Source organism: Rhinolophus hipposideros (genome assembly GCF_964194185.1).
Source record: "Rhinolophus hipposideros genome assembly, chromosome: 5".
NCBI classification, from domain to species: domain Eukaryota; kingdom Metazoa; phylum Chordata; class Mammalia; order Chiroptera; family Rhinolophidae; genus Rhinolophus; species Rhinolophus hipposideros.
In genome coordinates, this window is record NC_138051.1 from 11,425,711 (window position 1) to 11,449,392 (window position 23,682).

Here is a 23,682-nt window from a genome sequence, read left to right on the forward strand (position 1 = left end):
GCACAATTAAATCTCTAATTAAAGGTGGCCAAATCTAAGTTTCCAAATGTGTAAAATTTTGCCCAGATGGGTGATGAGAGAAGATCTGTTACACATAGATTTTAAATCAGAGAGGCTGATTTGGGTGTAAGTTGTTAATAGAGTGTCAGATTGTTTACCAGTTAAAATATCCATGGCTAAGGTTAGATCTCCTATGTTAGCCTCAGGCAGGCCCTCTAATTTGAGCAATTTCTGTGGTCCCTATGCGTCAGCAGTTTGTTTGGTGATGGGCACTCCAGTGAGATCTTTGAGTAGTAGGGTTTGTATTAGGCAAACTGGATGAGCGGGGCAGGGACATATCATAAGCTAGTTAGTGTGAGTGAAAGGCCATAGAGTGATAAGAAAGACATATTCTGTCATTGACATAGGACACATTTAAGACATAATAGAGAATGTGTATCCCATATGTAAACTTGGGTTTATGAAACTGAAATGGGCTATTCTGAGAAGCCTAACGTTCTGTATTCTGTATTTATAAGCCATATCTCGTCTTGCTGCAAATAATGATGTCAAATGTGAATCAACTAGTAAAACTTGGATGCACTGCTGATACCACGTTGCCATTTTATCACTATGACATATGATCTAAATTATTCTTTCTTGCTCATCATAATGGGATTGTTATGTACACTCTATATATAGTTTTGATGCCTGAGAATCTTTCTGAATTTATAGGACTTTGAATGACCCGGACCAGTGCCAACTCCTGTGATAATCAAAGAGGGATGAAGATTGAGCTTTGTGTAGAAACATCTAATTTCAGTAGGAAACAATAATAAAAAAGTATCTTATTGGACAGGCAGTAATAACTGCCATTGCTTAAAGAAAGCTGGTTTGTTGCAAAGGTAGCCATATAATTTCTTACTAGTTACCCAATTGGTATGCATGGTTGAGAACAGTGCACTTAAAATGGGCAAAAGATATACTTTATCATCTTACTACAAAATCCTTCCATAAAATATTCTTTTTAATTAAATCTTTAGCATGATAATATATAGAGATAATTCCTGTAGCTGATTAATTACATACATTTTTGGGGAAAGGAACAGTTTTTTTGAATAGTGGTGATCATGTGAAAATTTTAGCTTTGCCTTAGACTTTTCTTTAATTACTTAGAGTACTATCAATTTTGTGTGGCACAGAGGGAAACAAAGCTAAAGATTGCCTAAAAAACAAACGACAAAACCAAATCCTTCCTCCTTGTAACAGGCATACAATGAGCTATAATTAGCATAAAAATGGGCAGCTGACCTAAGTAGTGAACTTTTCCAGACTATAGTAAAATCAGATTAGAGCAAGTCATTTTGATCTTCAGGACTTGCTAACTATATCAGTGGTGATTTCATCTTTTCTGAGAGAGAAAGGGTAAGCCTCTTTCACAGGATTTCTTATGAGATCCTAGGAGAGTGCTTCATTCTCTCTTTAAAGTTGGAGGTACAATAAAAGAAGAAAAATTAATAATGACACTAACTAGAGATAATACTAGTTATTGTTGATACTAGTTAGTAGTGATACTAGAGAGCAATAGTACCCCTTAGTAACCCCAGTCTCTTCCATGCATATTACAGATATAGAGTATTTTAACTATTATACTTATCACAGAATGTTAAGATTGAAAAAGGCCTTAGCAGATCATCTACTCACACCAAGAAGTTGGTGTTTGAATCATTTCTATTAAATTCCTAACAAGGGCATTTATATATTAACTTCCAAGACAGCTCACTCTTATCTAGGGATGGGTTTGATTTTAGGGGCTTTCTCTTGTGTGTCTGTCTCCTTATGATTTCTATCTAGTATCCTTGGTTTGACCTATAAAAACCATAATAAAAATGTCAACTCCACTTTCCTCAGGATAACCTGTCTATATTCAAGGCATCATGCTTTTTTGAGACTTTCTTTACCTTGGGCTGAGTCTTTTGTGCCACATGAGAAATGAAGCTTATGGGTAGGGCTGGCCTTAAACAAAATTGTTTATCAGGTAATGTCTGTCTTTAACACCTTTCTAGGGTGTTCACCCCAAGAAGTACATCTTCTTGGTCCCAATGGCTGCCATGTCCCACTTCAGGTACAGTCTAATTGGCACTACATTACCAACGTCTCCATCCATCCCAGGACTCACTGAGCAGTGGCGACCATAACATTCTTTTGATACTAGTTATCTTACCCTTAATTATTGTTATTTATTTCAAAGGTGTGTTTGTGTTTCTCTTCTATATTGAAAGATCTTAAGACTGAGGAAAATCTATACATGTTTTCTATCATCAATAATCATCTCCATCATTGCAATAGCGAACATTTATTACATGCTTACTGTGTGACTGGCAAGATTCTAAGCCTTTGCATGTGTTAACATTTCAAAGAAACTTCATGAAATAGGTACTAGTATCACCATATTTTACACATGAGGACACTGAGGCACAGAGAGGTCAAGCAGTTTTCTCAAGATTACACATACAGTAAATGTTGGAACTGTCATATGAACCTGGGCCATCTGGCTTCAGCGCTCGTTATTATAACTACTGTGTCACATTGTTTCCTACAATTTAAAATAGGAACTTTCACTGGCTCTCAACATACTTTCCCTGGATGAGTTCATCTGTGCCCCTGTTTTTAACTATCTCTTAGATACCAGATGTACTGTCTTCTATGCTTCATATCTTTATTTTGAACTGCAATGTATGCAACTCTGTATGAAATCACTATTACTAAATCAATCCTAATGTGTTCCGAAATGAGTCCATCATTTTCCACTCAAAATCCTGCCTTCTCTTGTGCCCCTCCTTTAATTAAATGGAATCATCATGCATCAATTTGCCCAAGCCAGAGATCTAGGCTTCCTCACAGATTCCTCCTATGCCCATGCTCTACCACCTCCCATTAATTTCAAAGTCACATAAATTCTACTCCTTTAGTATTCCTCAAATCAGCCCTCTCCTTTCCATTTCACTGTGATTATATTAGTTCAAGTTTTCCTAATTTTTCACTTGGACAATTGCAGGTCTAGCCTCAGAAAATTCCAAGCGTCACTCCCTTCCAATGGCTCTTCCACAGCACATCCAGGGAACTTTATAAAACAGACAAGTGACTTTGTCATGCACCTCTTTAAAATGCTTAAATGACTCCCCAACTCTTTCAGGATAAAAGACAGACTCTAGCAAGCCAAACAAATCCTTTCATAATCCGGCTTTGTTTGCTTTTCCAGCTGTGCACATTGTCATACATTCTTAAGCAACCTGCTCTGCGCTTTTTCTCTGCCTAGGATGAGGTGCCCCTCATGGTCTTTCCTTGACCAACTCTCACCCATGTTTTGAAGATTAGCTCAGATGGGATTGTCCCTTTCCTTGGAATTGTTCCCCTCACCCACAAACACTGTGATAACTGATTAATTTCCCTCATCACTCCATATGTACGTTTATGCTTTTTCTATGTGATTTCAGTAGCATAGTAATGGTTGATTTTTACTTTTTCAGTGTACTTTCCTGATGGCCTGTGAGTTCCTTGAGGGCAAATATTGCAATTGCTATTGTTGTAGTCCCAGTATTCAGCACAGTGCCTGGGAAATGGCAAATTCACAATGAAGTCAATAATGCCTCCCAGTCTATTAAAAGAAATGAGAGGGCTGAAGGCTAGGCTGGGACAAGGTTTTATCTCTATGCTAGTTCTCACTGTTTGAGTTGCTGCCTGGAGCATGATGTTGACATTGAGAGACTCTAAGGCAACATGCGGACACAGGGGAAGTGGGTTGGAATTTGTTATTGATTCTGTTACGGGCCTCTTAGGGGACAGGGAGAAGTGGCATTTGCCTACTTTGATACTGTTCCAACAATATTTTTCATTAGGATTTGCCTTCAGATAAGAAAACGTCAAATATTATAAAGATGTGAATGTTCTCTGAAGTTAATTTTTAAAAATAATGACATATTTGGGACTTGTTCCAAGGGCTGGAAACTTGCCTTTGTTCCTCAAATTATACCACTGCTTCACAAAGCAGAAAGCAGTGTAGTTTGGGAGCTAAGTCCCAGGGTTGGTGTGTCAGGTGGTGTTACTCTGAGGCTCTGTTCTGCTGTATTACTGGCCTGACCTCAGTCAAGTAACCTAAGCCTTCCGGGCCTTGGTTTTCTTATCTAGAAAGTTAGAGTAATAGCACAAATGCCACAATTATTATAATTGTAGCACACATACTTACAATTATTATATAATTATTCAGACATTTACAAGAATAGCTTTATACAAGTGTATCCTATTTAGAGACTTAAACCAAACACAGAGCATTGCAGGGCCAGTCTAATTACAAGGACCACTGATAAGTATACTTGGATTACATCATGTGGGACTTCACCCCAGGAATCCTTTATGCAGGGCCGACTCTAATTGAGTCACAGTGGCACTAAGTAATTCTAAGAAAGTCAGAGTACACTGTGAAATGTGTGATGTAGGCAGATAATAGTAAGAAGTATTACCACTGAGTTCCTTCTGAATCCCAGGCACTGTTTAGCTCCTTTACACATCTGTTGAAATATGTGTTAAGTCTTCATACAGTGTTTGACACATTGACACATAAATATGCTATTAATAGTGTTATTTATAATCTTCACCAAAACTACAGACAAGGTGGACATATTTGATATTGAGATGCATGTGAAACTACTCACTATAGTTAGAAAAGGCACAGTCAAACTCGTATGTTTATTGAGCACTTCATAGATGACAGACACTGATTTGAAGTTCAATAATCTCTAGATCATATCTACCCTTATGAGACCATGTGATAGTTCCAAACATTGGTGAATGCCCACAGGGCTCTGGATAAATTGAATATAACAACATGTGTTACTGAGAAAAATTAATAATACAAATGATTTCTTAAGGAGGAACTTAGGTATATAATCTTGTTTGGAAACTTCATCCTGTGGCCACTATACTAATAGTGGGTTATATATTAATATACTATGTAGTAATTGCTCATAAAGATCAATGTTTTAAAAGAGTATGAAATTACCAGACGGAATGTATTGTTTACCAAATTTGATGAGAGAACAATTCTACTTAGAGGTGGGGAAGAGGCGGCTTTGGGGATCTGGACCTAAGTTTCTACATAACTGAAAGTTAGTCTCGCTAGGATTTGGCCTTAAGAAAAGCTGAGCACTTGATCACGCAGCCAGTGAGCCTGTGATGCCTCAGCCACGCGAATGTTTAAAACACAGCTTCTCAGAACAACAATGAAGTGTGTTTAGGAGCTCTTTTATTTCATTTTAGATTTGTTAAAAGAATGTTAATGTAAAACCATGGGAATGAGACTCATCTGTATAAGCACGTTTAAATAGGGGTTACATAGAGACAAGTTATCTAAAAGCATCTCCACTTGTAGGCATTTGAATGTAGTTCTTAGTCACTTATCGCAAGTTAAATGTGACTGCATTGGGATTAGGTGTTCATCCTTTATTTTCAATAACAAAAATCACAACCAGCAGTATGACAGCTAAGGCAGTCCTGGATATGAAGCATTTTGCTGAGAAGGAAAACCTCATAAGTAGTCTCGGTTAAGGGTTTTCTGTGTTTTTTTTTTTTTTTTTTTTTTTTTAGGGAACCACAGAGCTTATTTTCTTCCTAGCATTTGATGGTTTTAGGACTGCTGGGTCGTGCCATGGAATGAGCTGCAGTGGCTAATTTAAAGTTCTAAGAGAGTTTAAACCAGCATGCATTTTTTATCACAGATAGGTTAAAAGGGTTTTAAAGTATTCTGCTTATTCATAGGCAGCTGGAATCCAATAGGATAGCATATCTGCCACAACTTCAACAAATATCATTCCCAATTTGGCCGTGTAAGGGAGTAAAGGACAGCACTAGACATTCTTTACACTTTACCGACCTAGAAATAGACTGCAAATGTTATGGCAACTTTAGCTGTGAACTCTTCATTTCAAGGCCCTACATCTTCGTTTTAATATGCATTGCTGTTCTTTGCTTGTGTGCCTAAGGAATGCTAAATTCATGGTAGGCTATGGAAAGGGAGCAGAGTTTGCCACCCAAAATTTGCCTCTTTGGGATATTGATTAATTTAAGCTGCTTATTTTTAAGAAACAAAAAACTCAGGAAAAATCTCTCCCCCCACCCACCCAACTACCTAAAGGAATTTAGACAAAGGACCTGCTGCAGAAGGAACTATCATCACAGATAACTACTATAGTTTAATATAAACTAATGTGTGATAGACAGAGAGGAACCTACCAAGGCCCCTTTGATCAAAGTCCTCTCTGTGTCCCATTGTGAAAGACACCCAGAAACATTCATTTTCCAAACATCTGCTTTTCTATCTCCATGTGAATTGCCTTTCTCCCCTTTGAAGTCCCAAACTACTAACCATTACTCCTCCCCCTCCCTACCCCTCTCCTTACTCCAAGATGGCATATAAGCCCCACTGCCTCCTTTGTCATGGGGTCCCATAATCTTACAGAAACCCCATATGTACATACATAATTAGATTTGGTTATTTTCTCCTGTTAGTTTTTCTCATGCCAATTTGGCTATTAGACCCAGCCAGGAGAACTCAAGAGAAAAAAGGGGACATTTTCCCTCCCCAGCACTGTGAATGAATTTTTCACTGCAGCTCCCTTTGGTCTGGAAGTGTATACAGTGTAAGAACTACTGGCCACTGGTAGCATAAACGTAGCTTTCACTACTTTCAGTTCTCCATATAGGCCATAGTGAAATGATGTAAAAAAAAATATGTGTGTGTGTGTGTGTGTGTGTGTGTGTGTGTGTTTGGTGTCTTGCTGCCACATATGTATATGTATCTTCTAAATGTATTGTCTAAGCAGTGTATTGTATTGATATCAATACTACCTTTTTCAAAATGAGAATGGTCTGACAAATAGAGTCATGTGAAAGAGGAGAAAAAAGGTGTTAAAATAGAAGGTTCATTCATGTAGCCGTGAGCCATTGCTATCCCCTGAAGTCTTATATAAAGCCTGTAGCCTCAGACCTACTGTGGATAAATAATGACATGTTATGAAAACCACACCATTGAGTTAAAATGCTCGATGTCAAACTAATTTTGCCTCACCAGGTATTTCTTCTCATTTATAATACTCTTTTTAAAATAATAAAAAAAAGGGTTCACAAATTCAGATGTGTATCTAATAGGGATGATGTACAATTGCATTTCAAGCTGACTGCAAGCAATCTGTCAAAAAACAAAGCTAAATTCTGAGTAATAAAACCCACTACATGATTGATATCTTGCATTAAAGTGTGAGTTGAAGAAAGCAATTTTGTTTATGGGAAAGTCTTGGCTTGGCACATTTTTCATGTCACATAAAGATGGAAATCCTACCTTATGGTTGTAGATTACAGTTATATTTCAGCTTCTGTAATTGTAAAAGGACATACATCTGTTTTAAAATAACCGTTTTCTTCTGATAAAAATAAGCTCATTTTAATATAGTTCTTTCTTCCAAAACATATCATACTCTCCCTTGCTTTCATTTCTATGTTAACCCTTTTAAGACTCTTTATTTTACTGTGGTTTAGTAAATAACTGTATCTTCTCCAAATTTTTTAGTTTCCAAATTGCTGTGTGTTTGTGGGTAGGCAATGGTGTAAGCAGTGAGTTAAAAGTATAAAGCATTTAATTGAATATTTAAGAATATTGTGAATGGAAGAAAACTGGGTTGGCATGGTCTCAGTTTTCTGTGTAGGAGAGAAGTGAGTGGTGATATTAAAAAAAACTTGTATAATTTCCATAGCTTATCACTTTCCAATTTCTTTGTATTAAATGCTTTTTAAATAGACCTTTCTAAAAGTGCACAGTATTTTATAGTTTACAAAATGCTAATGTATGCATCATTAATCTTCATCTATCCTTTGAAGTAGGAATTACTATTGTTACTATTTTTATTGTCTTATTTCATATACCAACGCCCAAAGTTGATTATCTAGAATTTAGCAGACTCAACTTCTGATGTCACAGAATTCTAAATGATTTAAACTCACTTGCCTTCTGATTAAAATATGAGTAGACCAACTCTACTTTAGCTAAACTTAATCAAAAAAAGTTTTGTTTGTTTTGTTTTTAGGAGGAGTGCATGTAGGTTGAATATGAGCATGGGAATTGGTCTTGAAAGGGATGAAGAAGAACATTTTCTTAACTCTGAAATAGCAAATATTTTTTCTATACACAGGGAATTAATGTTTAATAAATATTGAGCAAAAATGGACATATTAATGCTATAACAGACCTATGTAAAATTTGTGAAAGTTGAGCAGTATATTCTCTCTTTGAACTATCATTGTATACCATACAAAAGTTTCTTTCTTAGGAGAAGGAGGTTAGCTGAATCTGGATTTATCCCAGTGTGACTCAGCTCTGCATTTCTTTTTCTGATGTCATAGTTTCATGTCCTTTGCCACCTTTCTCATTCCCTATGGAATAGGCTGGTTCTAAATGGTTTCCAGTGATTGATTCCTGATTTCTGGTATTCACTCTCTTGTTTAATTCCCTTCTCTTGTGTATAGACAGTCTGCAGTGTATAGACGGTATTTCCTGATTTCTGGTATTCACTCTCTTGTGTAATTCCCTTCTCTTGTGTATAGACGGTCCCTAGACTTGCTACTAATGAACAGCATATGATAAAAGTGACAGGTCATTTCTGAGGTAAGATTATAAAAAACTGACTATGTCTGTCCCTCTTTCTTGCTCACTCCTCTATTTGGCTGACTTTGAAGAAGCCAGCTGCCTTGTTGTGAGTGGCCCTATGGTTGCAAAGAACTTAGACCCTCAGTCTACTAGTCAACAGAAAACTAAATCCTGCCAACTACCACCCAGTAAGCTTGGCAGCAGACCCCACACAGTTGAACTCTGAGATAACTGCTGCCTTGGTGGACACTTTAATTCCAGCCTAGTGAGAAACCCTGAGCTGGAGGATCCAGCTAAGGGAGGTACAGATTCCTGACCCACAGAAATTGTGAAATAATGCATGTGTGTTTTAAACAGCTAAGTTCTGTAGTAATTTTTTACCCTCCTAGATAGTGTATGTCACTTTATATTGTTTTCATGAAAACTCTAATCATTATCTGAAAAGGTCTTAATTTATTTGTTTGATGTTTATCTCTCTTCCTCCCATTAACATGTAAATCTTACAAGAGTTGGAACTTTGTCTTTCTTATTCACCTTTAGTTTCTCAGTGTCTAGAAGAACATCTGGCACTTTCTTATTGGTTGAATGAGTGACTGACTGAATGAATGACGGAATGAATGAATGAATTTTACTTAGAGTTTTCTCTTTAGGCCCTTGTTGTTATTGCTCCCTAAAATGACTTAAGGGAAGACCATTTGCGTTTTATCTCTACCAAGAGAAAGATTATTTCTCAAATATTTTTTAACCTACTGCTAATCTTCCTTCTAACAGATTTTTCACTATTAACTTTTGCATGTCCAAAGGTCTTCATGAACAATAGCCTCATCATTTTCATTTTGCATAAAATTAGGTAAAAACAAAACAGTTGGTTCTTTGACATACAGTAGATTTTCAAGTTTTCTTTTCTCTGGATTCTAAGGTTGTGTCACTGGTATTTTGATAGAACAACATATTATCTGTAGTATTAAAATCATTTTATTTTCCATGTTTTTTCGCTGTGAAAGGTGTTAGCTACCCAAGTAGTTCTTAAAAGTGAAAATAAGAAATACTTTCTCTCTGTTTCTCTCTCTCTCTCTCTCTCTCTCCCCCTCTCTCTCTCTCTCTGTCTCTGTCTCTGTCTTTGTCACTGTCATGTTCTCTCTGTCTTGTTTGTCTCATTGTCTCCCTCTCTTATTTGTTTTCCCTATACTATTGTTGGTTTCATAGCAAATGGAAAACTTTTGGCTTTTGGACCAAATTTGATTCTTGGCTTCATTTTCTCCAGTTCTTAGAGTAATTTTGCTATTATCACTGATGGAGAAGCTCAGAAAGTAAAGGATTTCTCTTGTTTTTTCATTGATTGTAAAACCCCTTAGGATTTAAAATTACAGTAGTTGAAAAGTTATAATGAGTAAGTTCAAGGTTCAAAGAGTATTGGTGGCTGCGGTCTAAAATTGGAGCAAAAGTAAATATCAGATGTATTATTATCTATTTTTTGAGAAAAGCTTGATAAAGGATTTATAACTAATCCCATACACCTTCATGTTTACTAACAATTTCTATTGCCGATGATTATATTCTCAAGAAGGAAGTATCAGCTGTCAGTGAGGTAAAAACAAAGTTTATAATCACCAGTTTATTAATATTACATTGTATTTAACCACTTTTGAGATACAGCATAAATTAAAATTTTGTCAATAGATTCAACACATGCAGCCCTATGTTAGGTCCATGTGAGTTAAAGGAGAGTGTAAGAGGGGAAGCAAGTTGGGAGGAGGAGGTAGAGTGATAGAAAAACATGGTCCTAAAAGTCTTTTTAATCATTTTCAATATACTGATTAGAGTATATTGAACTGATGAAGTCCTAACAGGCTTCTAGTGAGTGAATAGTTTAAAAATTCACTTTATAGAGGAAAAAAAAAAGGCATGGTGAAAGTGAAATAATATTTATAGTGTACCTATGATATGATGGATAATATTATTAGGCACATCAGATACTTTATCTTATTTAATACCTACACCATTTTTAAAAGGTGCTCGTTATCATCCCCTAGTGGATCCAGTGTTGTCTCCTCACAGCACACCAGAGCGGAAGTAAACCACAAAAAGGGTCTTTGTACAACTTTAGCCTCAGCCAGGCCCTTAACCAACTGTGAGTTACTTTACTTCCCTAATTACCCAAATAAGATTTCAAGCATTTTGTACTTTTTTTAAATCTCTCACTCTTCCCTTCTCATATCACTTTCAGGTGATGATTTTGTATCTTACTTCAGAGAGAATAGAAGCCATCAGACATTGCCTACTTCATTTTCTATCTGTATCCCCATCTACTAATTTACTGTCATCTGTCTTTGCCTTCTTCTCTCCTATTAACATGGTGGAATTATATCTCCTTCCATGATGTGAGTTAGATACTCTCTTGCCTTTTCAGAAAGAAGCTAACAAGTACTCCCTTTCTCTCCTTTATCTTCAACATATTCCTCTCAAGTGAGCCCTTCTGATTAGCAATTAAATACACTACATGTGAGTATAGTTCCAATATTAAATGTATTATAATATTTAAATATTATAAATATGCTTATATATTATACTGTATGTTAATTTATTAGTTGAAAATCCACAGAAAAATTAATTTTTTCTCTACTGAGGAAAATAATCATTCCTGTCCTCATATAAGCACACTATTATTATTTTTATCCCTCTGTAGCCTATTTCCACCTCCAACTATTGCTCTATTTCTGTCCCTTTTCCTTAGCAAAATTTTCTCAAAAGAGTGTTGTGTACTTCTATATCTAATTTCTTTCTCTCCTTGTCTCTTATCAAACTTCTTGTATCAAGGTCCCTGATAGACAATTAAATCCAGCAGTCACTTCTCAGTTGTGATATAATCCTGGAAATTTCAGCCACATTTGCCATAGTTCATCATTCTTTTTCTTGAGCCACTTTTTTGACTTGGCTTCCAAGATGTTGTCTAGTTTTCTCACTAATTCCCTGGCATTTTTTCTCACTCATCTTTGCTGATTCCTTCTCACCTCCTTGACGCCTAATATGGAATTGCTCAGGGCTCACCCCTGGGACTTCTCTTCTCTGTTTAAATTCACTTCCTTGGAATTCTCATCAAGATTCAAAATTTTAGATATAAGCTGCTGACACCTAAATGAATGCCTCATGTAGTCACTAGCACGCTTGTTTTCTCAACTTAAATATGTTTGTGCATCATAAAGTTAACATGTCCCAAACTTAGCTCCTTCTATGCCCGCCACTCAAACCCCTTCCTCTCACCGTATTCTCTAATGCAGTAAATGGCATTCACTCTCAATTTCTTAGGGCCAAATTTCGGGATCTACTTTAATATCTGTTTTACTCCTCACCCCTCACATTTCATATCTTAGGCTCTATCTTTAAAATATATCCAGGATATAAATTCTCGTATCTCCGGTTTCATTCCACCCTAATCAAAATCATAATTATCTCTCACCTCAAATCTCTTAATTGGTTTCCTTATGTCTATCCTTAACCTATTCCCAAGCTATGAAGAGGCCAGAATGAATATAGTGAAACTCAAAGCAGATCATGCTCAGAACCTTCCAAAAGTTTTCCATTTCATTCTGAGCAAAAGTCCATGTCCTCATAGTGATCTGCAGGATATTACATTATTTGTTCTCATTTCAAATTACCTCTCCTACTTCATCATTCTAACTTCTATTCAACCCATAATGGCCTTTTAGCTCATCAGCTCTTTCTTAACTATGCCAGCATGCTTGCAACTGAGACTTTTGCACTTGACATTGCTTCTGTATGCAGTGGTCTTTTCCCAGATATCTCTTTGACTGACTACTTTGTTTTTCTCATAGCAGAAGATATGTTTTATTTATTTTTTGCTTTGGTCTGTATCTACGAGTAAAATATAAGCCCTATGTATTTGAGTAGCATTAGCTGTTGTAACAAACCCCCACATTTTAGTAGGCTTCTGTAATACAGTTTAGTTTTAGCTCCTGTAGCTGTTTAGTTATTTTTATGGTCAGTGGTTTGAAAGAGCATTCTACCCCCATCGTCCTTCAGGGACTCAGGCTGACAAAAGCCCTGCCATCTTGTAATTTCATCTTTTAAGGCCATTCCTAATTCTCAAAGGCCATGGCACAGGAATGACCAACTTTACTTCCATTCTGATTCTAATGCAGATACCCAGTAAAATGGCCACATTCAGATGCATGTGGGATATGTTGCCCCTGATTGGGCGGTTACCATCCAGTGAGAACAAAAAGCCTGAATATTTGGTGCATGAATGGCTGTTTATGCCACATTCCATAAGAGCAGTGATTTTTGACTTTTATTTGCTGCTATATACCCAACACTAGAAAAGTTAAACAAGTATCTGAAATATAAACAAACTAAACAAATAAACCATTTATGGACCTATTACCCTGTTCAGCTGCTACTATCATTTCTTTTCTCACGCTTATCAAAGTAATATCCCAGATGTCCTGTTTCACTCGGACTTTCTAATCATTCCTCATCCCACTCCAATCTGTGTTTTACCAAACCTGAACTTCCTCCTTGCAAATAAATTCACCAGAAAATGTGGCAGGATACTATTTTAACCTTTTTTTTCCTTTTAATTCCTGTGATTCTCTTTCTTATCTATGGTGTGCTGCCCATTGAAATGGAGCGACTATTACTTTAGGGAGAAGGCAGCACACTGCTGAAAGTAAAGAAGTCAATATTTAGCTTTCATGTCCCACAGACAATTTTAAAATCTCACAGGATTGACAAAGGTCACACAACCTGATTTTCATTTGTAAGAGTTAGGCAGTTGAGAGGAGTTTTTTCTTTTTTTCCCCTGTACTTGTAAGGATGTTTTTACATATCAAAAAGTATACTTGGAAATGTGTTTTGGGTGTTTTGATCTGATCTGTAGAGCAGACACAGTATGACTTGGGAATGGTTTCATATTACTCAGAAGAAGGTAAAAAATTGTTCCTACGCTGTAGTAGGAGAGTTGTCTGGGGTGGGAAGCATTTTAACTTGGATTTTCCAAGAGTAGAGGTAGTGAATAGGACTTCCATGTAATTTATTTATTTGGGAAGGTGATCCTCAGGAACAGGAAGTGGAATTGGGGAGAGTGAAATAGGAAAGCTAAAAAAGCCAGTATATGTATATTATTGAAGTTCCTGTTGTGAGCAATGGAATTGATTTTATTTTGCTGAAACCTCCTGAGAAATACAGAGACTGCCTTCTAGAACTGTGCTTGGGAAGCATTTTTATTCATTGGCTCCCATCCCAAATTGGTCAAGAATTACTCCTGAGAGCATTAACTTTCTTGTACTTCTGAGCTCTGCATGTCATTCAGACTATTGCAGCACTGAGGGCAAAAGTGTAAAATGTGGCAGTACGTCTTAGCAATAGAATGCTAAAGGCATGAAGTGACTGAAAACCCTTATGGAACTGTCCACACTGATTATGACTGAAAGGAGGTGAGCCTTAAAGATATACACTGGACACTAGCAGTATTTCGTTCACGGAGATTCTGAGGTGATAGGACAGACATTTAGAATTAGTAAGTGGTCTGTTTTCTGCCTTTCCCAGATTTTGGACTAGAAGAAACTAGGATTTGAAGTAGGATATTTATATTGTACAAATATTACACAGTAGGCATGGTAAGGTCTATCTATATTAGCAAACAAGTGCCACCCCAAGCAGCAAAAAACAAAATAAAACATGTAGGGCAAGCTCTGTGATAATCGAAGGCTAATTATGGTCTGCAGCTACACAATGACCAGATACCTTTCCCTGACATTAGACTGTCCCAAACAGAAAGGAGAGGAGGGCACAGAGCAAGTTCTCTGAATTTGATTGAGTACTTGACCAAAATGATGAGTCTAAAAGGGAATTCACTTAAGACCTTCAAAGTTAATTTACTACCTCTGAAGAAAAAAGAATCAGGAGATACAGGAGCTTATGAGAAAGTTAAATTCTGTTTTAGAAAAATAAAGGTCTTTACATTTTTGATCACCTGAGTTATACTTTCAGAACTAAAATCTAGAATTCACTAGATTTTTTTTTTTTTTTTTTTTTTTTGGTCTCTGTCAGCATTGAACTAAATTGGCCACTGTTGCTTGCAACAAAGAAGGCCTAACTAACACGTAACTTGCTTTCGGAGAATTAATTAGCTGCCTATACTATTCTGTTGGAAATGGGACTTGGTGTTAGTGCTGAAGTCCCTAATTGATTAATGATTCTAAAGATTGCTGAATTATTTGTCAATGAAATCATAACATCATCAGGTCTCTTGTATAAACGTTAGGGAACTGATCAATAACTGATGGAGATTTGACAATGAGGAAAAAAAAAATCTAGAAAGATTTCAAGGATCTGAATGTGGAGTGTACCAAATTGGAAGTCACCTGAAATGTCCTGTTGGCATATGGTTTGCTAGAGAAAATCCCACTCTGCTAATAGGAGGAAGCTAACAGTTCCCTTCATGCCCGTGCTGTTGCTTGTTAGTATCCAGAATCCAAACTCCACGCTGCCAGGGCACGGAAGTGCAGAGTCAGAGGAGGGAAAGCACGGTTATACACAGACACATTGGAAGAATTTGCCAATTTGATCAATCAAAAATCTAAAGAAACTGAGGGAGTTGGTGTAGAGTATAATAACTATGGCAGATGTAACAAAAGTATAATTATGCTTTAATTATTAATGTGGCTGTACTTCTTTGAGAATCTGAATGTAAGGGATCAGCCAGAGCTAGAGTTGTAAATCTAATGGTTTCTGGGTTGAATAATAAAACCCACTGATATTGAAAGTTGGCCTGTGCTAAACGACATGAATTGGCAAGGAATCCCTATGCCTCATGCAGAACAGAGGTTGTAATCTGGCCACCTGCATCCTGGATCTGGCCTGGCGACAATGCTTTGGGCCCCATAGTTTTGGCTCACCCAGTGTTTCTAAAACAGTTGATTTATATGCCAAGAAGCCTACATAAAAAACTTTCATTCTCACCCTCTTTTTAAAAGATCTGGCAACATTGAGCTCATATTGCCATGTAGCAACAATTTGCTGCTGTCTGCTTAAGATGGGACAGGTGTGCTTTAGTTTGCTTTTGGCCCATCACTCTCAGTAGCTACTCTATTCTAGCTCACTGTACTCATTTACCTCTCATTTTGTGATCCTTGCTGATAAGGAAGGAATAAAAAGACTGAATAATACAACTCTGGGTTAAACCTATCCTATATTTCTCCCATCTAACCAGAGAGGCCTTGAACAATGGATTGATAAAGAAGCAGAAGAATACGTAAAAAATATTTTTAGTGATTCTCTAGGCCTGGGATACCGGTGAAAAGGCTTGCAATTGAACTCGGCTTAGACTTTAGCAAAAATAAAGAAAACCTCAGTGGTAGAGCCGAGGGTGTGGCACTAAACTAACAGAAGAAAACAGACTATACTTTAGAATATGATCTTATTTTGAAATAGGGTCATTGCAGATATAATTAGTTTAAGATGAAGTCATGCTGGAGTAGGGTGGTCCCCTAATGTAATATGACTGGTGTCCTATAAAAAGAGGAAATTTGGACACACACACACACACACACACACACACACACTGAGAATACTATGTGAAGATAAAGGCAAAGATCAGGGTGATGAAGCAGAAGCCAAGGAACGCCAAAGGTTGCCAGTACACCACCAGAAGCTAGAAGAGGGACATGGAACTGATTCTCCTTCACAGATCTCAGAAGGAACCAATTCTGCTGAGACCTTGATCTTGAACCTCTAGCCTCCAGAACTGTGAGACAATAAATTTCTGTTTCTGAATCACTTAGTTTGTAATACTTTTGTTATAGCAGCTCTAGTAAACCAATGCGGTGCCATTACTTTCTGAGGACAAGATATTTAGCTTTTTCTTGTATTCTGTTCTTTAATATTCTTTGAATTTTTCCTTTTGGTGGAGGGGAAGGCTTAGATAAAATCTATTTTCTTTTCCTTTTTGAATAAAGTAAGAGGCACAGATACATGTATCCCATAAAGCTGTGAATAAATAGATCACTCTAGACCTATTCAGAATCACCTCTACATAGCCCTTACTCATCCTTAAAAATCAAAGCTAACATGAAGGAAAGGGGAAGAGAAATCTACACACACACACACACACACACACACACACACATCCAAGATTAGATTACTACTCTATATTTTTCCCATAGAAAGATTTTAATTACAATAAAATAATTATTTATGGGATTATTTGTCACTGTCTATCTGCCCACTATATTGCAATCTAATACTGCAGGTCAGAATTATGTTTTATGTCCACTTAGTAGTGCCTGGAATATGGTAGGCACTCAACAAATATTTTACAATAGGTTAATCTTATTCTTAAAGTCAATAGTAGTCATAAAGTATAATGAACAATGAAATTTATCTCATCATTAACTAAACTAAAATTTTTATTATCTTCTTTAGAGTTCTTAAAGTATCTGCCATCATTGCTTTTGTGATAGATCACAATTAATTCTTTCAGAATAAATTTGAAAAAAGTGTTTTTCCCTCTAATCCTTTGTTCATTTCACATGTGACTTTGACTATATACTAATACAGTATATATTTATTTACTATCAAGTTCAATTGTCCAGAATTAAATAAAAGCTCCTTCTACCAATTTAAAAGTAGAAAGAAGCACTAATTGCTACTGAGATGAAAAAACTATAAACCTTTGGTTTCGTGATGCGAGATCAATCAAATTTAAATGGCTTTACCCATCTTATTACTTATTGTAAAAGAAATTGTCAAAATTCCCTTTGCCTTGTCAAAAACATGTCAATAGAGAGTTGAACATAATTGTAGCAATCAATTTCATCAATTTAGTAACATCAAATGCTACTAAAAACAATGCTCCAATGCTTGTTTCACACTAAATGAAAAGAAATAGTAAACAAACTTATAAAACAGCTCTCTTTTATATTGATATTTCTACATAATTTCCCAAGTGCCCACCTGACATCGCCACTTCAGCGTCTAACAGGAATTTCAAATTTTCATCTCTGAATAGAACTCTTGATTTCCCCCGCCTTTCAGAGTTGGTTCGTATCTTTTTCTGTCTCACAATTCACTGTTTCTCGACAAACATCTAGATGTCAACCTTGTTACCATGCTTATTTTGATTTTACATCCAAACTAATAGCAAGTCCCACTGACTTTAGCTTCAACATGTGTATTTAATATGAATACTTTTCTCTGTCTCATCTGCCACAGCCTAAGCATATGCTGTTATGTTGTTGGGCCATGTCAATAGTCACCTAGTGGTCTTCCTGCTTGTAATCATTTTCTCTTAAAATTTATTCTCATACAAGAGATTATTTTACCATCAATAGCTTCCCATTATAGTAAGATTAAATTGTAAACAAATTACCATTGTCTGTGTCAGTTGGGACCTTGCAGAGATGAGGTTAGGAATGCTAAGGTTTTGGGGGAGAAACAACTTTAAAAGTAAAAGGGAGAGAGCAGGATTTGGCAGATAGCAATGAAATGGCAGTGCAGATCTAAAAGTGTCTCCGCACCCCTAACAACTCGCTGTGCACTCACTAAATAAATCCTGAACTGGGTGTTCATGGATATGGCCAGACATTGTAGGCCTTGTGAGAGTCATTTGGTCATTTAATGATGCTACCCCAGAGAAAGCATGCCGGTAACTTAAAAGCTAAAGTGGATTAGATGGTGCTGACAGCTGGAAGCAGAGGGGTGGGATGGGGTGGAGTTGTTTTGTTTTGTCTCTGTTTTTGTGTGTCTCATGTCTCCTTTCCACAGGCTGGGTTTTCGTACGCATGTGCAATGAGGGAGCAGAGATCTGAAGGCTGCAGAAGTGTGGGGTTTCAGCATCTACTTGGCTGGTAGCACTGTTTCAAGCTTGATGGTGACTGAAGCACAACCTTTGGGTTGGAGTGGGGGCTAAATTAAATCAGGAGCTGGGTCTGATCTGAGGCTGGCTGCCCCCAGGCAAGCCTCTGTGGTGAGTGCTGTTGTTACACGGAGTCTGGAACCTCCCACTCAGAGCAAGAAAACTCCAATACAGTCAACTTGAAAGTGCAGTGGGGAAACTTCAGGACTCAGGAACAACTGGGAGTGTGTGTCACCCTCTCTAAAGTGTGTGACTCTAAGGCTTCGTGGTCAGATCATTGGGGTGTGGAGCAGTAGAACCCCCAGGAACTTTTAAAACTGATATTCCAAGGCTATCTTTCAAGACAGGGCTCCACCCTGAGGCGAAAACAGAGTGGAATGCAAATTGACAGGGGAAGAAAGAGAAAAAGAAATATAATTAGAAGTTTAGAATGGGGAACAGAGTCAGAAACTCTCAGAAAGCAAGGTGTCATATTTTTAACACTACATAAAAAGCAAGACAAGAGACAGTTTTGTGATGTTAGAAAAAAACATCTGAACCAAGTCTTCTAATAGTGTAGAAAAATAAAATTCATACAAACCTCAGATAAAGTTGCTATGGAAAAAATGACTATAAGGAAAAAAGAATTGTCCTACAGGGATTAAATTCTGTCAGAAAGATGCTCAAAAAAACAGATAAAAACTGTAATATATTATCTTAAAAAAGAACCAAAATACATTAAGAAAATGATTAAAAACAGTAAAGAACAACATAAACCAGAATTAGAAAATATCAGAAAGAGGAAAAAATTTAAGTAAAATTAGACATAAAAGACAAAACATTATAGAAATGTAGACTAAATTAGAAGAAATATAAGGAGAAACCAATATTGAAGGCAGGTATCATAAATGAATAGTGCCCCTGTCTCCTTCTCCCGCTCTCTCACCACCCCACTTCCCAGAAAAAAGTATCAGGTTCTAATCCATGAAACCTGGGAATGTTACAATATATGGAAATAGAGTCTTTGCAAATGTGATTAAGTTAAAGGTCTAAAATGGCGAGATTATCCAGTATTATCAGGGTGGGTCCTAAATTCAGTCACATGTATCTTTTTAAGAGGGAGACAGGAAGATTTGATTATATAACCAACAGAAGATGATGTGGTGAAGATGAAGGTAGAGATTGGAGTGATACAGGAATAAGCCAAGGAATGTGGGCAGTCCCTAGAAGCTGGAAGAAGCAAGGAAAGGATTTTCTCCTAGAACTTCCAGAGGGATGGTTACCCTGTTGACATCTTGATTTTGGTGCAGTGATACAGATTTTGGATTTCTGGTCTTCAAAATTGTGATAGCATAAATTTATGTTGTTTTTAGGCACTAAGTTTGTGGTAATTTGTTATAGCAGTCATATGAAACGAATATGAGTTTCATATAACAGACAACTAAACTGAGATACGGGAAATAGGAGTTCCTAAAGAAGAAAATCAAAGCAAGTACACTGTAACAAATACTGAAAACTATAATCAAGAAAACAGTACTGAAATTAAAAAAAAAAAAAAGAAAGTGGACCTTAAAAGAGCATACCATATACCTGAGTATTAACCGAGAATGTCTAATATGAAGACATGATTTTAGTAAATTTACTGGACTGATAAGTAAAGAAATAGAAATGATTTGGGCCTCTAGCCAGTAAGGTACAAGTCACTGAAAAGAGAAATAAAATTGAATCATCATCAGTTTTTCTGACAGCAATTTTTTTATGCCAAAGAAAATAGAGTAACATATTTAGGGAAACAATATGTAAGCCAAGGATTTACATTCAGAAAAACTGGCTTTATAATAAAAAGAAAACACATACACTATTATCACTATTCGAAAAATCATGAGTATTATTCTCAAAGTTATTTCTAAGGAATCTACTACAAAATTAATTTCAGACTATTAAAATGAATTGAGATATAAGTCTTCGACTTGCTGAAGACTGAGCAATTTGAGGTTAAAAGAAATAATTAGATTGGATTGAAACTCATAAAGCTTTTTCATCTCTAAATTTATAATAATATTTTTAAAAACCTCAATTGGTCACATTTTGAAAATGAGAGGGAACAAATTCATTATGTTAAGTATAGGTTAAATAAAAGACATAACTGAGCATTTATGTTGCTTATTCCATAAGAACAATTCTATTTTGTAACCAAGCAGAAGAAGTGTCTTATTAAAAAATTATTACAGCTAATACATAAAAAATCATAGAAATTAGAATATCGCCTTTTTATAACCCCACTCCATTAATAAATTGATCCATTAATTGTATGAATAATCCAGGTCTGAGCATCAAAAAGGAAGCAACCAGATATGTGCTTTCTGATGACAGAACCCAGCAGAAACTCTTTTTTTTTTTTCTTGCCAAAGGGATTGAATTTGAATTTGGTCAAGCATCTTGATCCAGATGACACAGTTTGCTGGAAATTCAAAGCACTACAAATATACGATTAGCACATAGAGACAGGAAAAACCCATTGGTCAAATGGCCTGAATTCTTCATTATATAAACTGTAACAACAATAACAATGAGAAAAATGACATAGAGAGAAAACTACTGTGGCCTTGGAAATTCTCTTCATAGCATCATCCCATTTATTTCTTATTATATTTGATTAAAAGTTTGACTAGATAAAGAATACTAGGTTGGCAATACTTTTAGTATTTTGAAGGCATTGCTCCACTGTTTTTTACTATGTGATTACTGAAAAGTCAGAAGCCATTCTTAATCATGTTTATTTGCTTTTGAGCCTTTTACCCCTCTTCTCTCTTATAGTTTTATGGATATTTACTTTGTCCTCAACATTCTTAAAATTTGAAAAGTTTTAGTGTAACCCTATTTCTCATTCCTTATGTTGGGAATTCTGAGGAATTTTTAATTTGAAAAATCACATCCTTCAGTTTTACAGAGATTTTAAACATATTATGTTTTCTTTTGAGAAAAATCTGTTACTTTAATGTGGAAGTTCCTGGGTCAATCAAGATATTAGCAATTTAAGCCCACGAATATATTAAATGTATCATGACCAAATGGGATTTATTCTAGGAAGGCAGGTTGGTGTAAGTGCGAAAATCCATTAATTTGCCAGATCAATAATAAAATAGGAAACAATAAGATGATCTAAATAGATACAGGAAATGCATTCAATAATTTCAATGTCCATGTATGATAAAAATCTCTCAGCAAACTAGAAAAACAAGGGAGATTTCACAAACTTGTATATCCCAAAACTTATAACTAACATCATAATTAATGAAAAAACAATGAATTCTTTACTTTTGAGTTCTGGAAAAAAAAAGTTATATCCACTGTCCCCACTCCCAATTCTTGTTCCTTTCTGATAGTCTAGACTCAGATGAGCTTTCTTCTTTTGAATTTCTCCAAGTCAGGAGCTTAAGTGTCTGCAGGTCACTCAAGCCAGTTATCGTTGTTCCACATGGGTTCAAGCTTCCAAAAGTGTCTGTTTCTTGTCAATTATTTGCCTATTTCCTGTTTTAATTTTATCCTTGTATAGTTTTTCTCTACTTAAAAAAAAAAAAATCTCTCTTCTGTAATTGTAATGAGGTTTCAGGTGATGTGCCAACATGCCATGATTAGTGACAAGTTCAGTCAGTAGTTTTTAAACTTTGTTGATGGTGTTTTCTGTAGTAGATACGTTTAGAATTTTTGAGGTTTCAAAGTTGTCAGTCTTTTCATACAGATCATCTAACTTTTCGTTTCCTTAGAAAGTTGACTTCCACCTTGATATAATTAAAATATTTGCCTTGTAATACTTTAATAACGACCTTAATGTTTAGTCTTTAATCAATTTTTTTTTTTGTGTGTGTGTATGTGTGTGTGCAGGGATGTAGAGTAGATTAGAGGTCTGAGATGATTTTCAAATGGATAGCAAACTGTTCAATATAATTTATTAAATGATCTATTCTTCCTCCACTGGAATCAGTGACACTTTTATTTAGAGTAAAGTTCTATATATGTATTTGTGATTTTTTAATGAAATTTTTAATCTGTTCCCTTTATATTTTTGTCAATTCCCATGCGAGTTCATGCTATTTCGCTTACTATAATGATATATTATGTTTTAATAGCTGCTTGGGCAATATTTTCTGACAATAACTGCTTTTTTTCCCTGTCAGATGAGCTGTATAATTAGATTTTCATATCCCTTAAAAATTTTGTTGATATTTTATTTGAGAATACTTTGAATTTCTAGATGTATTGTCAGATAGTTAATTTTCAGTCTCAGGCAGGACAATTTAAGACTATCACTTCCCTGAGGGTAGTTATCCTGTCTGTTTATTCATGATTTTATTCCCATTGCCCTACCTAATGTAGACAAGCAATAAAATATTCATTTGTGAATCAATAAATACATATGTAATCTTTCTTTATAACTGATTTACTCTTCTTTGCAATAAAAATGTAGTATCACTAGTTAGTACCAGGCAGCAGTATCTTCTATCATTAGAACATTATTTCTTTATATTCAGAAAAATCTCAATTAAGCAGAAAAAGGTAAATTGCTGTGTGTGTGTGTGTATGTATGTATGTGTATGTGTGTGTGTGAACTTACATTTATGGGAACTTGTGCTCAACATTATAAATAAAGCACATGTTTCGTTTTATTTAAACATCTACTGCTAATGACATGATTTTGACTAATGCCAGTAATCATAATAAAATCACTAAAAATGTTAACTGTATGCTGCTTTGTGACTTTAACATTTAATAATTAGGTAGAGTTGTGTTTCTATTAAAAAAAATTAGCCTTAGCTCTTCAAATGAATGTTTCCTTATTTCATCTAAAACACTGAAGGGAACTTTTCTTTGTCTTCTTTCCACTTTGCAAGCAGGTTATTTCATGGCCACCAGTCTTACTCCAGACTCTTCAAGATTCTCTACACCTCTCTCTCTAAGTGTTGGAAACAGGAAAACTACCTAGCCTTGGCGTTGTGCCTCTGGATGCTGGCTATAAGAACAAACATACCTCATTTGTTACTTTTGATAGGCCCTGATTTAACAAATGGAAGATTCCAAGTTAACAATTCATTCCGACTATGACTATCTAAGACAGAGACCCTAAAGCTGCAAAGATAATAAAGTAAATGAAATA